The 15,607-nt window shown below is 43.1% G+C and overlaps 1 long non-coding RNA gene across 1 annotated transcript in view; it reads right to left on the reverse strand.

The window, feature by feature from the left end:
• Window positions 1-562: 562 nt before the first annotated feature.
• The window catches only part of LOC138370401 (uncharacterized), a 48,448-nt gene continuing 33,403 nt past the window's right edge, over window positions 563-15,607 (reverse strand). The window contains exon 3 of the long non-coding RNA XR_011230127.1: window positions 563-673. This is a non-coding gene — a long non-coding RNA (uncharacterized lncRNA). The remainder of the gene's footprint in view (window positions 674-15,607) is intronic.

The raw sequence follows: 15,607 nt of genomic DNA on the forward strand, positions 1-15,607 counted from the left end.
CTACAAGCATCAACAGTAATGTGAGAGTGACCTACCAGCATCAGCAGTAATGTGAGAGTGACCTACCAGCATCAGCAGTAATGTGAGAGTGACCTACCAGCATCAGCAGTAATGTGAGAGTGACCTACCAGCATCAACAGTAATGTGAGAGTGACCTACAAGCATCAACAGTAATGTGAGAGTGACCTACCAGCATCAGCAGTAATGTGAGAGTGACCTACCACCATCAGCAGTAATGTGAGAGTGACCTACCAGCATCAGCAGTAATGTGAGAGTGACCTACAAGCATCAACAGTAATGTGAGAGTGACCTACAAGCATCAACAGTAATGTGAGAGTGACCTACCAGCATCAGCAGTAATGTGAGAGTGACCTACCACCATCAGCAGTAATGTGAGAGTGACCTACCAGCATCAGCAGTAATGTGAGAGTGACCTACCACCATCAGCAGTAATGTGAGAGTGACCTACCACCATCAGCAGTAATGTGAGAGTGACCTACCACCATCAGCAGTAATGTGAGAGTGACCTACCACCATCAGCAGTAATATGAGAGTGACCTACCCGCTGAGCCTGTGCAATCACCAGAGGGAGCTGCGTGAAGTTAGCGTCCTCGCCAAGCACCGGCACCTCCAACACTGACACTCCCAAGGACTCAAGCAGGTGATTGTAGTCCTGTACAAGAGTACATTAAACATGATGCGGATTTATCTGCTAATGACTTCTTGTACTCTTGTATGCAAATGGGCAGCCAATCTTTTCCTAAGATATATATATATATATATATATATATATATATATATATATATATATATATATATATATATATATATATATATATGATATATATATATAAATGATAAAGCTACCCATTTCATTATGTATGAGGTCAATTTTTTTTTATTTGAGTTAAAATTAACGTAGACATGTGACCGAACCTAACCTAACCTATCTTTATAGGTTAGATTAGGTTAGGTAGCCGAAAAAGTTAGGTTAGGTTAGGTTAGGCTAGGTAGGTTAGGTAGTCGAAAAAGCATTAATTCATGAAAACTTGGCTTATTAGGCAAATGGGGCCTTGCATAGTAGGTTGATAAGTGCTTTCTGGCTACTAGGTACTATATATATATATATATATATATATATATATATATATATATATATATATATATATATATATATATATATATATATATATATATATATATATATATATATTGTGACGATAATCTCCTTCAAGAGATTGAGCCTGCTCTTCCCTCCAAAATACGTCTCTACAAATCTATTTAAAATTACTATGGAAGAAAAATCCAACAACGACAACACCAGCAAGGTTTGCCAGAGCGCAAAACGTATGCAGCCAGGAACACCTGCTCCACCTCAAACCGCCAAACTACCTGTCTTGTCGCCAGCTCATCGCTGATTGGCTGTGGGTCTAGCTGCAACTGCACTCCACCCACCATACTACTTGATGTCTGGGGCCGCCACGACCTCAGTCTTCAGAATATCCCGTGCTTTCGACAGGTTAACACGTTGTTGGATATTTCCAACATCGAATACAGCATTGTTGTATTCTCATTACTTATTACTAACCATTTTAATATTGTGGTAAGTAAAATTAACAACTCGTAGAATTCTCCTGTACTAATAATTCATCTGTGCATTAGGCTAGAATTCTCACGTCATCTGACGCCAGTATTGCGTCAGATTTCTTTACAGTAAAACACATTATATACAATTTGTGTGAGAATTAAATACGATTCTCCATAATTAAAGCACTCTGTATGACAACTGATTGCAGACGAATTGTTCTCTAACTAAAAGCCGAATAGAGCTTTAGAATCAAAACGTTTACCTCGCGATAGAGGTAGCGTCATCAATGAATGCTATGGGGAGACATTAATTCCTCTCCCTTGTATCTTTACTATTCTTAAATAGTTAAATAATAATATTTCGTTCCTCTAAATAATAAACCCGTCCAGTCTTTAGAGTTTCAAGCGCGAATGCGAGAAATATTAATGTTCATGCCAATAATTTGTGTAATGAACGTCGACTCGGCGTGGGGGGAGGGACGCCATGCCATCCTCAGTCGGTGACGGTGTCGGGAAGCGGACACGTGCAAGGCCAGAAGGAGGCAAAGCCACGCTTACCGTACTCACAAAGGACGCCATTGTCCAGCAAATAGGACACGTGTGTCTATCCACAGATGAAAGCCGCCACTGTGAGGCGTGAACGACCTTGCAGATAATATCTTCAACTAGTGCTGGTGTTAAATAAGGGACCCCTAGACTTGGTTCCTGACGACACGTGATCAGCCAACTTGAAACGTATTAATCCAGGATAAGCTCACCTGAGTTTGGGATACGTAATTACGGCAATCTTAATACTTACACAGTGCCCACAGTTAAGTACTTTTATTTGATGCATCATTTATAAGTGTATTAATGGTAGGGTGATTGCACGTCACGCGGCAAGACAACACCTAATAACAGGTGATTAGAATTCTATCTGTAGATATCAATAATCTTGAATATGTATTGAGTAGTTAAATCAATTGCTACTGGTAGTCATTTATCTTGCAGCTCGAGAGACGTATTCCTCATGCTGTCTTCTCCATGCTAACCGTGTCATTCGTCGGTGTACCAGACTTGGAGATTAAGAGGACTGCCAGGGTTATCTAAAGGAATCTATTACCAGCTAAGGCTTATTTCTTTTATTCATAACTTTGCAATTTGATACATTCAGAATGTACAACATAATGTGTGATTTACTGTAACTCATTATTATGCTCATATTCATGTTCTTCTTTGTATGAATAATATTATATTCAACATTAATTATAGGATTAGATTATTATTAATAGAATTAGTGAACGAACCACACTGATTCCTGGACGTACTGACCTCCAGTAATAACCCCCCAATGTAGGTGTTTGAGGTTTGGTTTTAATAATACAGCCCATTAATTATTCTTATGATCATACTTTCTAGTCATATCCATAGTCACTGGTTTTCTCTAGAATTTTATCTAATGATCTGAAATTCTCAGTTTCCCTCTTTACTTTAAAAGCGGGTGGTCCTTCGTAATTTAATTTACTACTTTAATTATTAATTAATCAGAATCAAACCCAAATATCCCACACACGTCTCGTTGGTAGACTAAGCCCCAGGCTTACGTGTGCTAAGAGAAGTGATAGCTTGAAGCCAATATTCCGGCACCTACTTACTTTGTTTGCCATACTCTTGTTATTTGTTCATTTGTCTTAACGTAACTTTTCATTTTGTCATTTGATTATTCTTATTACTTTGATTGATTTTATTACACGAATTTGTATGTCCATTTTATTCATGTTTTGCTTTCTTTAACGTAATTAAAATTTCATTGTTAAAATTTACTTGTGTTTTGTGTGTCTTCTCCTTACCTTACCACAGACGAAGTTCCAGATTTTCTATTTTTTTTTCTATATGTGACGAGGCCATACCCCTAGCTTTTGAACAGCCGAACACCAACGCGTTACCGTCACATATTATATGGGGGCCTGTCTGGGAGCTTCACTCAGGTACTGGTGCCAAGTGGTAATTAATGGTAAGCGTATTTAACTTTGTTAACGTAGCTTTTACTATTTTTCATATTCAATTTCATTTTTTATATGGTGCGGTGTATTGTGCATTACGAGAGTAGCATATGGTGAAGGTGAGACAACTTTGGATTACGTGGTGACTGTAGGCCGCAGTCATACTCTTAATTGGTCATCTCTCCCTCCGTGTTATTACTCGTGTTTACCATCTTTGTCCCTTGGATATTTCTCATTTTTGACAGATCATCATATTGGTACCCTGGTACTGTGGTCTGCCCCGGGTCAAGTGCACCCAATCTTCTGCAATCTGACTGTAGGAGGACAAAGAGGGCCATAGTTCCTCTAGCTCGAACTTTAGTTGCTGAATTGGGACCTCGGCAGCAGTTCTCGTCACCAATTGACACCTCGCACCCCTACACGTCAGTCAGAGATGATGATACATACAACGGTAGGGAATTAGCTTACTTTTTCAGAGCACAAAAGTTCGCTAATTCTGTAAGTATCATATTAAATTCAGTAGGAAAAACTTGCTTTATGTCCTATACAGACTCGGCAAGGTATGCCTACATCCTTGGAATACCAATTTTACTTTTGAGGCAATTAACTGTTTCATTTGTTTTCGAAACTCTGTTTCATTTGTTAGTAGGACTTTCTTGCCCTTATCCTCTTACATGAGTACCGGGTACAAGATTTCCTGCGCCCTTGATTTAAATTAATCATTTAACACCTTGTACTTAACTTTAATTGTTAAAGATCCCACAGGATAGGTACCAGTTGCCACGTTGTCCTGTTTCTGACATTCACTATAACTGAATATTCGTTGTACCTTTATTTGCTAATTTCACCGTGTTTCGTCTCCAAGCTTTCCGTGCAGATCCAGCAGGTGCAATAGGGACTTTAAGTCATGCCAAGAAGACTGAATTACAAACTCTTGCACATGAGTATCAGCTAACAGTTCCCTACCAAGCCAACAAGAGTGAAATACACAATCTGTTGCTGGATCATTTCTTAGAGCAAGGTAAGATAGACTCTGAAACTCATGAAACTTACTATATTGCAGATAAAACTGATTTGGCGACGATGAAACTCAAACTAGAGCTGGCCAAGATTGAACGTGAGCAGCAAAGGGAAGCCCGCGAACAGCAAAGGGAAGCCCTCGAACAACAAGAACGAGCTGCTGCCATACGAAGAGAAGAACAAGAACGTGAGGCTGCTTTGAGGAGAGAAGAACAAGAACGCGAAGCTGCTTTGAGGAGGGAAGAACACGAACGTGAAATCGCCCTCAAGGAACGTGAACTCGCCCTCAAGGAACGTGAAACTGCCTTGAAGAAAGAAGAACAGGAACGTGAACTCGCCCTCCAGGAACGTGAGGTTGCAATGCTCCAGGAGTGGGAACGAGTACAGCTTGAAACCAAACAACGCGAGTTGGAGATGCAACGCGAACATGACAAGCAACAAGCGACTCTGGCTCTAGAGTGTCGTCAACGAGAATTCGCGTTGGAAACTTCACACTTCACTCAACGCCAGGAAGCTACTGCCAATCTTCCCGTCAGTTTTAAAATATCACATGCAAGTAAGTTAATGCCATCCTTTGTAGAAGCAGAAGTTGATGTGTTCTTCACCACCTTTGAAACCCTTGCTAATCAACTCAGTTGGCCTGTCGACCAATGGGCCACACTTCTCAGAGTCCATCTTACAGGTAGAGCTGCAGTCACTCAGTACTTTGGCGTCTGAGAATGACTACCAGACTCTGAAACAAGCAGTGTTGGACGCCTACCTCCTCTCTACAGAAAGTTATAGAAGGAAATTCCGTGACCACCTGAAGGCAAGTACCACTACCTTCCTCGAGTTTGCTAACACAAAACGGAGGTATTTCATGAAATGGCTGGAAGCAGCACATGTCTCTACTTTTACAGAACTCGTCAACCTGATGCTAGTTGAAGAATTCTTGAGGCGTGTGCCGCCTCCTGTCCGTCTATATTTAGCAGATAAAGAAGAAACCGACTACCTGAAGTGTGCTAAGTCGGCTGACACTTACAGCCTCATCCACCGGCTGACACCCGAACCATCCTCCAGTAAGAAGTCGTGGTCCAGTTACGAGAAAGTGAGCACCGATCAAGCTGGCTCGCAATTGTACTGCAAGTATTGTAGACTCTATGGACATACCATAGACAAGTGTGGTAAGTCTCAATACAAGGGAACCACTGACCCACAGAAACCCAAACCAACTCCTCCTAAGTCCGGTAAGCCTGTGATGAATGTTGGTGTTAATGTTAATGATCTTTCTCTTTTCAGTAACCACCTGTATACTGGAACTGTCTCTGCCAACGGTTCAAATCCGGAGGGACGTTTCAAATTGAAGATCTTGAGGGACACAGCGGCTCTTCAATCGATCATCTTGAAGTCGGCTGTGCCCAACATCGCCTACACCGGAGAAACTGTCTTCATCACTGACCTCACTGCTACCACTCCATACCCTCTCGCCAGAGTCCACCTGGATTGTCCCTACGTGAACGGAGAAGTCCAAGTCGCCGTCAGGGAAAAGCCTTTTCCCATGCCTGGAGTGCAGCTTCTCCTAGGCAATGACTTGGCAGAAGACCTGCAACCGACCAACCTGATCGTCATGGACAAACCCCAGGTGTGTAACTCTGTGCCAAGTAACCCTATTCTAGCGTATGTTCCAGCAGAGGTTCAAGAGAGTGATGAAGTTTCTCCTCCGGTTCTCGTGACCACCCGTGCACAAGCCGCACGTCCACAGCCAGCTGACTCTACTGCTACCGCTGTCCCTCAAGACCCTCAGAAACTACCCCCGAATCTGACCAAGTTGGAGTTCCGTAAGTTGCAGAGGGAAGATCTTACTTTAACACCATTGTTTTTCCAGGCTGAGACTCAACCCGACAGTATTCCTGGGTTCTTCCTAGAGAACGACTTACTCTACCGCAGATATAGACCCAGTAAACTGAAGGAGGAGGACGATTGGGCCAACATTGAACAACTTGTGATTCCTACCAGCCTGCGGCCCACTATTCTACACCTGGCCCACGGAGCACTCTCCCACTACGGCTTCAACAAGACTTACCATGGAATTCGTCAAGACTACTACTGGCCAGGTATGGTAAATAGCGTCAAACAGTACGTAAAACAGTGTCATACATGTCAGATGGCAGGCAAACCGAACATCTCCATTCCCAGAGCGCCACTGATTCCCATACAGGTGCCTGCGGAACCTTTCCACAGACTTATAATAGACTGTGTTGGTCCTTTACCTCGGACCAGTTCAGGTAACGCCTATATCTTAACCATCCTGTGTCCTACCACCAGATTTCCCATAGCAGTTCCAGTGAAGAACATCACGGCTGCTACGGTTTTAAAACATCTATTGAAGATCTTCACTCAATACGGATTTCCCAGGGAGATTCAGAGCGACTGTGGTACCAACTTCACCAGTGATCTCTTCAAAAGGACACTGGAGGAGTTCAACATCAAACAGGTATTGTCCAGCCCCTATCATCCTGCTTCACAGGGTTCTCTTGAACGTAGTCATCAGACTATCAAAGCACTCTTGAAAAAGTTTTGTAGTGAAACCTCTAAGGATTGGGATAAGCAAATCGACCTTATAATGTGTATTTACAGAAGTCTTCCCAATGAGTCCCTAGGAGTATCTCCTTATGAGATGCTCTACGGCCGTAAGTGCCGTACTCCCCTTAAGGCTTTCAAAGACTCTCTCCGAGATGCCACCTTCAGTGAGCATCAGAATGTGCCCCAGTTTCTTCAAAACCTTCAACACATTCTAGAGAGAGTCCACCGTTTTGCCCATAATAATCTATTGAAAGCCCAGGAGAGGATGAAGACTCATTACGACCAGACCAGCAAAGTACGAAAATTTAAGCCAGGAGACTTCATTCTAGCATACTTCCCTATCCCAGGTTCACCTTTACAAAACAGGTTTCCAGGACCCTACCGCGTCAAAGAGTGCAGAAATAACAACAACTACGTCATAGAGACTCCAGATAGGCGGCGGAAGACCCAGCTGTGCCACGTCAACCTCCTGAAGCAATATAATGGTACTCCTCCCACTGTCCTAATAAATTATTCTACCTTCACAGAACCCTACATCCACAGTGAGACCTTCCCAGCTTCTCCTCCCGAAAGCACTGACAAGGAGTCGGCGCTTTCTAATTCCGAAATCCTTAATGATCTTCCCAAATACTTTCAGGACAATCATAGTGCACCTCTTGTCAAGATCTTCAGAGAACATCAGGAGTTGTTCCGAGATGACCCCCAAGAGTGTAATGTTACCCAGCACGACATCCAACTGCTCCCCGACACCCGGCCGATTCGTCAACCCTTCTACCGAATCAGCCCGAGCAAGAAGGAAGTCATGCGTGCTGAGGTGCAGTACCTCTTGGATCATGGACTGGCTACACCTTGTGAGTCCCCCTGGGCCTCACCTTGTATCTTGGTGCCCAAACCCCAAGGTAAGGTAAGGTTATGTACTGACTATCGAAAACTTAACAACGTAACTGTCAAGGATGCTTACCCCTTGCCTAGGATAGATGACATCCTTGACGCCATTGGTAGTGCCCAGTACTTGTCCCAAGTGGACTTGCTTAAGGGGTACTATCAAGTGTGTCTAACGGAGCGAGCTAAAGAGATATCTGCCTTCATCACTCCTTTTGGACTTTTCAGATATGAACGCCTTCCTTTCGGACTATGTAATGCCCCGGCCACCTTTCAGAGAGCTGTCAACCGTGTCATCCAGGGCTTGGATAACACATACGCCTACCTGGACGATATCGTCGTAGCATCCAACACCTGGAGTGAACATCTGCTCCAGCTGCGACGTTTGTTCTCCAAGCTCCTGACAGCCGGCCTCACCATCAACCTGGGCAAGTCCACCTTCGCGAAAGGTAAAGTGCGTTATCTGGGTCATGTTATTGGGAGTGGCAGCCTAGCTCCGTTAGACTCTCACACTCAAGCTATCCAACAGTATCCACAGCCTACCACCAGGAAGCAGCTCCTGCGCTTCCTTGGTCTTGCCTCCTACTACCGTAGGTTTGTGAGGAATTTCAGTACAGTCGCCACACCTCTAATTCTATTAACCAGTCCCAAGCAACGGTATAATTGGACCATGCAGCAAACCGTTGCTTTCGAACAACTCAAATTCCTCCTCTGTTCTAATCCCATTCTCGCCTCACCAGATATCACCAAGCCTTTCGTCCTTCATGTCGACGCCAGTGGTACCGGCGTTGGTGGTGTCCTGATGCAACAACGAGGCGAGGAGGTTCTACCTGTCAGCTACTACAGCTACAAATTGAAACCACACCAGAGGAACTACAGCACTATTGAAAAGGAGCTACTATCCATCGTCCTGAACCTCCAACACTTCGCTCCGTACCTACAAGGCGCCAGGTCTACAACCATCTTCTCAGACCACAACCCTCTCCGCTTCCTACATCAAGCCCAATTCACCAACCAGCGTCTTCTACGATGGGCTTTGTATTTACAAGATTTCAACCTGGAGATCCGCTATATCAAGGGTTCTGACAACACCATAGCCGATGCCCTCTCCAGAGTTTATGAAGTAGAAGCGACTCCATCTATTACTCCACCACATAACGACGTACTTCTTCCAGAACCGCAGGCTTCGGGGGAGAGTTGTGACGATAATCTCCTTCAAGAGATTGAGCCTGCTCTTCCCTCCAAAATACGTCTCTACAAATCTATATAAAATTACTATGGAAGAAAAATCCAACAACGACAACACCAGCAAGGTTTGCCAGAGCGCAAAACGTATGCAGCCAGGAACACCTGCTCCACCTCAAACCGCCAAACTACCTGTCTTGTCGCCGGCTCATCGCTGATTGGCTGTGGGTCTAGCTGCAACTGCACTCCACCCACCATACTACTTGATGTCTGGGGCCGCCACGACCTCAGTCTTCAGAATATCCCGTGCTTTCGACAGGTTAACACGTTTCGTTGGTAGACTAAGCCCCAGGCTTACGTGTGCTAAGAGAAGTGATAGCTTGAAGCCAATATTCCGGCACCTACTTACTTTGTTTGCCATTCTCTTGTTATTTGTTCATTTGTCTTAACGTAACTTTTCATTTTGTCATTTGATTATTCTTATTACTTTGATTGATTTTATTATACGAATTTGTATGTCCATTTTATTCATGTTTTGCTTTCTTTAACGTAATTAAAATTTCATTGTTAAAATTTACTTGTGTTTTGTGTGTCTTCTCCTTACCTTACCACAGACGAAGTTCCAGATTTTCTATTTTTTTTTCTATATGTGACGAGGCCATACCCCTAGCTTTTGAACAGCCGAACACCAACGCGTTACCGTCACAATATATATATATATATATTAGTATATTTTGATAGTCTTTCCTGTAGACATATATTATTAAATATGACCGAAAAAGTAAGATTAATAATTCTAACACGAATTTTCTCAATATTTCTTATATTTCTTTTTACTGTTGATGGTAATTGAAAAATCAATTCTCCAAAATTCATTTTTATTTCTAGTCTGACGCGACACTTGAACTCATTTCGTAATAACTTATTACATTTTCAAAGACTTTAGTTTACACACACACAACTATTACTTGCAAACACTAAATAGAGTTTAAACAGCTTTGATTTTATACCTGTATTTGGGTGAGGTGATATGTTACAACAGTTTTGGTTGAGGTGAAAGCAAACTTTGAACACAAGACAGAACACGAAACAATGGGTATAATATTTTGTAAGTTAAAGGGAAGAATGGAAGTAACTACAAAGGGCCTATTGGCCCATATTTCTTGATGCTTCTAAATTGGTGCGGAGTCTTGAAGTGGGTAGAATATAGTTGTGCATTAATTGGCTGTTCATTGCCGAAGAAACGGGTAATGAGGAAGGGGCCACAGAACTCCCGGAGCGAGCATCATTTCTCAACACCATCACCAGGCCACCCCGCTCACTACCAACCGCAGCAGGGGGAACCACCTCCCACGAAGAACCGGAGCCATCCGACACAGGCAACGCACCTGAAGCAGGACCCTCGGACACCAGACCAGAAGGGAAGGCTGAAACACCGGCACCGGCATCCTCCGGCAAGTGCACCTCTGTCACCACCGAAGTGTGCACCACAACTGGAGCCACCCCCACCCTCACCGAAAGGACCACACTCGTCGAAGTCGCCAACGTCAGCCCACGCAGAAGAAGAACGCCGGGAACGCTTAGGCTCGGGCTGCTCATCATCAGACCCAGAGGCACACTCAGAGACACGCGCAACACTAGCCGGGCGAACCGACGCACGCCGCAGTACGGCAGCATCCTCAACCACATGGGGCACCAGGCCAGGCACAGAAAGAAGCACCGGATCCACCCCAGCTCCCAGCACAGCCGGAACAGACAGCGAGGGTGCAGGGACAGGGTCAGACGCAGCAGAGGAAGAACTGGAAGACGAGGGGTCCGAGCAGACGGCAGTCGGAAGAGGCCCAGGGACACCAGCCAGAGCAGGCTGAGCACCAGGCGAGGCCACAACCTCCGAAGGAGAGGCGACAACAACAGGGGGTGCAACAGGGGGAGCAACAGCTTACACAGAGGGCACCTCCTCAGCCGAAGAGACGTCCACAGCCACCGAATCATCCCCCACAGGAAGCGGCGGAAAATCTCCCTCACTGAAGAGATTCACTGGCGCAACATCAGACGCAGAACAGTCAGCAGCCTGATGGCCCAAAAGGCCACAACGATAACACCTCCGCGGCTGGCTGGCAAAAAACACCCGGACGTTGTACCCCATAAGGCGCACAGAGGACGGAATATCTGCCCGGAGCCTCATGCCCAGGGTGCGAATGTTAGTCCTCACACCCCTAAGAGAACTGGAAGACACCACGTTCACCCGCATTCTAACCACTGCGCCAAACCGGCCGAAATACCGCCGTAGCAGACCCTCTGGAAACTCCAAGGGAGCCCCATGCACACTAACGTAAGTGAGAGCACCAATTCCATCAGAGAGGGTCACAGTGCTCGCACCATCCGGCAGGGGCAATGTCCGCCCCTCGTATCGCCGGAGAAAACCGCGATACTCCATCTCCTCGGTGAATTTCACTATCGCCCGACGGACCGTTACCAACTCGACCCCATAAATTGCTAAAACAGGGACAGATAGCAAATCACAAGCCAGCGCAATCTCCGGGTAACCGGCCCGCACAAAGAACTCTACTCCCACAGACTGAGCCCGGACGACAGGGAAGAGAGGGACCCCCATCGTAACTCCACGTCAGCACAGGCGGGCAGAGACACACCCGCCCCCAACCGACCAAACTGGTAAACAAGCACCAACTGCTAGAGCCATGAGGCAACACGTCTGCCCCCTACCGAAGCAAGGGCCAGACTCTTTTCAGTGCAATTGGTGGTGAGATTGAGCTGTTTCGATTGATCTGCGTTTGAACTGAAATATTTCGTTATTATTACTTTTTGTTTAAAAACCTGATAATGAACAACACGTTTATTTCACACCAGCAAATGTGCAACAAACAGCTATGAATCCACAGGCTACATCGTTAACTGCTTTCTTCACGTTATGTCAAAATGACGCATTTGCCAAAACATTGCTGTATTCGGAAGTGCCTACGTATTACACATGAAATGCCAGTAGAAAATTATTTGAACGACGCAAAAGAGGAGAGCGAGTCGACGGACACCCTGGCATATTCAAATAAACTACGATTGGCAGACTGTAACCATGCATCCCAATCAGGATGAATGCTTCTTTCCTCGCATCCTGTTGGTAAATGTGCCCGGTCCAACGTCTTTCCAACAACTGAGATTTGTCAATGGGGTAACACATGCCACTTCCCGTAGTGCATGTCAAGGTCAGAATTTATTGGAGAACGACCGACATTGGGATGTGTGCATTAATGGCGCGTCCAACACATCACATCCAAATCAAATTCGTGCATTGTTTGCAATCATATTGACCACCCGCTTTCCTTCATCTCGAACAGAGTTATGGGAGAAATATAAATCGCACATGGCTGAAGATATTATCTGTCGAATATGCAAAGAAAATTCATATATAGCCATGGATTGTACAGCAAAAATCAACAACGAAGCATTGATAATGATTGAAGACTTGTGCTTAGAAATCGCGGACAAAGTTCTCAATCAATTGGAAATACCATCAGCGAATCGATCTGCTGCTGCTTCGTTCAATGTAGAATTGCATCCTGAACAAAATTACAACACGGGTGACCTGTTGTCAAATGTTTAATCAAATAATCCTAGGCTAACGCTTGAGTGAAAAGGCATTTACAGTCAAATCATTCAAACTGTCAATAACGGGCTTGGAGAAATCTTCTTAGATGCGCCAGGAGGAACTGGTAAAACATTCCTAATTAGATTGAGGGAGTCAGTCGGCCGAGCGGAAAGCACGCTGTACACGTGATCCTGTGGTCTCGGGTTCGATCCCGGGCACCAGCGAGAAACAATGGGCAGAGTTTCTTTCACCCTATGCCTCTGTTACCTAGCAGTAATATAGGTACCTGGGAGTTAGTCAGCTGTCACAGGCTGCTTCCTGGGGGTGGAGGTCTGGTCGAGGACCGAACTGCGGGGACACTAAAAGCCCCAAAATCATCTCAAGATAACGTCAACCTTAGCTCTTGTATCGTCAGGAATTGCTGCGATATTGATACCAAGTGGAAGAACTGCTACTTCGGCTTTGAAATCGCCATTGAACATGCAATTCATTGAAACTCTGACATGCAACATTTCCAAAGCATCCCGCCTGGGAAAAGTATTGCAGAAATGCAAACTTATTATTTGGTATGAATGCACAATGTCCCAAAAAATCACTAGAGGCTCTTAATTGACCGATCATTGCAAGATTTGCATGGAAACATCAGACAATTTGGCAAGGCATTAATATTCCTTGCAGGAGATTTCAGGCAAACATTACCTATAATTCCTCGAGCGACACCAGCGGATGAAATAAATGCCTGCCTGAAATACTCTACTCTGTAGCGCCACATAAAGACCTTTAAATTACAAATATGCGTGTAGTTATGTAGCTACTGCAAAAAGATCCATCAGCTGAGATATTCTCACATCAATTTCGGGAAATTGGGAACGGAAACGTGTCGGTTAATCTGACCTCAGGACGAATTTCATTGCCTCATAACTTCTGCAAATTAGTGACGTCAAAAGAAGAATTGGTTGAAAAAGTATTTCCCAATATTCAAACCAATTATAAGAATCACGATTGGCAGAGTGAAAGAGGTATTCTTGTGGCCAAGAACAAAACGTCTCCGACCTTAACAATATTATTCAATCTAACATACAAAGCGAGGCAGTCACATGCAAGTCCGTTGATACTGTTGAGGAAGCAGAAGAAGCGGTTAATTATCCAACAGAATTTTGAATTCACTCGATCTGCCAGGGATGCCATCATACGTACTGGTATTGAAAATCGGCTTGAAGATTATCATGTTGCGAAATATCAACCAGTCAAAACTTTGCAACGCCACGCGCTTTGCAGTAAAATAAATCAGCGACGTCGGTGAAGCAACACTCTTGACAGGACCATTCAAAGGTGAAGATGTCCTCATTTCTCGCATTCGTATGATTCCAACAGATATGTCATTTCAATTTAAGAGATTGTAATTTCCAATTCGATTGGCGTTTGCAATCATCATCAACAACGTTCAAGGCCAATCTTTAGAATTGAGCAGTTTATACCTTGACACGGATTGCTTTTCACATGGACAATTATATGTTGCGAGTTCTAGAGTCGGCAAACCAGACAATCTCAAAATCCACATACAATGGACAACCAGACAATCTCTATATCCATTGTCCAAAGACAATGGAACAATAAAAAATATTGTATACCCACAAGCATTGCGAAATTAAACATATTAGAAACGTGCGCTTTCTCTTTTCTTTCTTTCATATTTAACCAGACTGAGCCACAGCAACGCGTGGTGGGAACTGCTAGTGTGTATATAAATTATATATATATATATATATATATATATATATATATATATATATATATATATATATATATATATATATATATATATATATATATATATATTTTATCGTGAAGGCTTGATTCCTTGCTGCTGGGTCGTGCACTTTAATATTAGTATATTTTGGTAGCAGTCTTTCCTGTAGACATATATTATTAAATATGACCGAAAAAGTAAGATTAATAATTCTAACACGAATTTTCTCAATCTTTCGTACATTACGCTTCACTGTTGGAGGTAAATCAAAAATCACTTCTCCAAAAATCATTTTTATTTCTAGTCTGACGCGACACGGGCGCGTTTCGTAAAACTTATTACATTTTCAAAGACTTCACAAATACACAACTGATTAGAACTTACATCTTATATGGGTAAGTTCTAATCAGTTGTGTATTTGTGAAGTCTTTGAAAATGTAATAAGTTTTACGAAACGCGCCCGTGTCGCGTCAGACTAGAAATAAAAATGAATTTTGGAGAACTGATTTTTTATTTACCTCCAACAGTGAAGCGTAATGTACGAAAGATTGAGAAAATTCGTGTTAGAATTATTAATCTTACTTTTTCGGTCATATTTAATAATATATATATATATATTATATATATATATATATATATATATATATATATATATATATATATATATATATATAAGATGAATAGGAAAACCAGGGATATACTGAACATCTTGTTTCAGATTCTTTACTTTAAATGCATAACGTTTCGAATACTTCTCGTATTCATCATCAGATCTAAAAGAAAAAACAGAAATCACAATCAAATAACTGGTAAACAAAGAGCTCATACTGAATATAATTGCCTATCAAAGAAAGGAAAATGCTTAAAAAACAAAACACTTAAGCGCACTTAAAGTGATCAATACAAATAAAACTTATTAACTGTCACATATATTAAAGCTAATTTAAAAATCCATTAAACTACAAGATGAATTTTATAACTACTAAAACAAACCATTCTATTAAACTTACGTGAAGTGATCAGAAGTGAAACTTG

The sequence above is a fragment of the Procambarus clarkii genome, chromosome 32 (genome assembly GCF_040958095.1).
Source record: "Procambarus clarkii isolate CNS0578487 chromosome 32, FALCON_Pclarkii_2.0, whole genome shotgun sequence".
Taxonomy (NCBI): domain Eukaryota; kingdom Metazoa; phylum Arthropoda; class Malacostraca; order Decapoda; family Cambaridae; genus Procambarus; species Procambarus clarkii.